We start from the raw sequence: 1,107 nt of genomic DNA, 5'->3' as shown, positions 1-1,107 counted from the left end.
TTTTACAACTTCCTATTAAATTATTTTATTGGGGGAATTAATGGTTTACAGTAAACAGGAAATAGAGTTGTTGGTCCATGTGTAAAATTTCTCGGTTCTCTGCAAAACATTCTGACCTCTCACCCCCTTGCCTGGATCCTTCTCCACCATTGTACATCAGGACCTGTTCCCCCTCCCCCCCCAGAGTCCTTTACTTAAGGTTCAATACATTTCTTTACTTGACACCAGAATTAACCCTGGGGCTATGACTCCATAGCCATACAGAGACCATATGTCCCCCACTTCCCTCAGACAGACAGTGAGAGCCAGAGAGAGGAGAGAGACTATAGCATTGCTTCACCACTGCTAAACTTCCCCTCTGCAGGTCCTCCCTCCCATGTGGTGGTCTGGGGCTTGAACCTGGGTCGCTGTATATGGTGCTAACGTGCACTTTGCCAGGCAAGCCATTTGACAGCCCTTCACCTGGCATATAGTACACATAACATATGCATAACTTTACCATTCTTCATAAAATTTTCTCATTCAGATAGAGACAGAGAGGAAGAGACAGCCCAGCACTGGGGCTTCCCCTGGTGCCATAGCATCTCCCATCTAGTGTTGGGGCTTGAACCCAAGCTATATGCATGGCAAAGCATGGACACTCCCTGCTGAGCTATCTCCCCAGCACATTTACTCAGTGTGGTGATAGGGAGAAGCTGATACACCACAACCCAAGGAGGTCCTGTCAGTCATGGAACAGAACTTCTGTTCAATAAGGTAAGTCTGGATGGTTTGTTATGCAGCACAACAGTTGCTGTGAGGGGAGGAGTGAGCCCAGGGAGCTTAGGGGGCAGGGCAGGGCACTGTGATATGGTCCCCTCCTCAGTGACACTGATATTTTTTGTTCCCACTTGGTCACTACCAGTGAACATGCAGGGGGCAATGAAGACACACACAGGCAGGGCTGTAGGTGATAGTTTCTTTTTTAATCTCCATACGATATTTGTTAAGTTTATTTATAAGCCGATCACTTCACTATTTACAGTACATGAGCATAGAGATTCTACAGTTTCTGTGATGTAAACAATAACTCCACAGTGGGAGCTTGAGAAAAGAAGCCAGTTTGGA

The sequence above is a fragment of the Erinaceus europaeus genome, chromosome 2, assembly GCF_950295315.1.
Source record: "Erinaceus europaeus chromosome 2, mEriEur2.1, whole genome shotgun sequence".
Lineage (NCBI taxonomy): Eukaryota > Metazoa > Chordata > Mammalia > Eulipotyphla > Erinaceidae > Erinaceus > Erinaceus europaeus.
Note: the sequence above shows the minus strand (reverse complement) of the source record.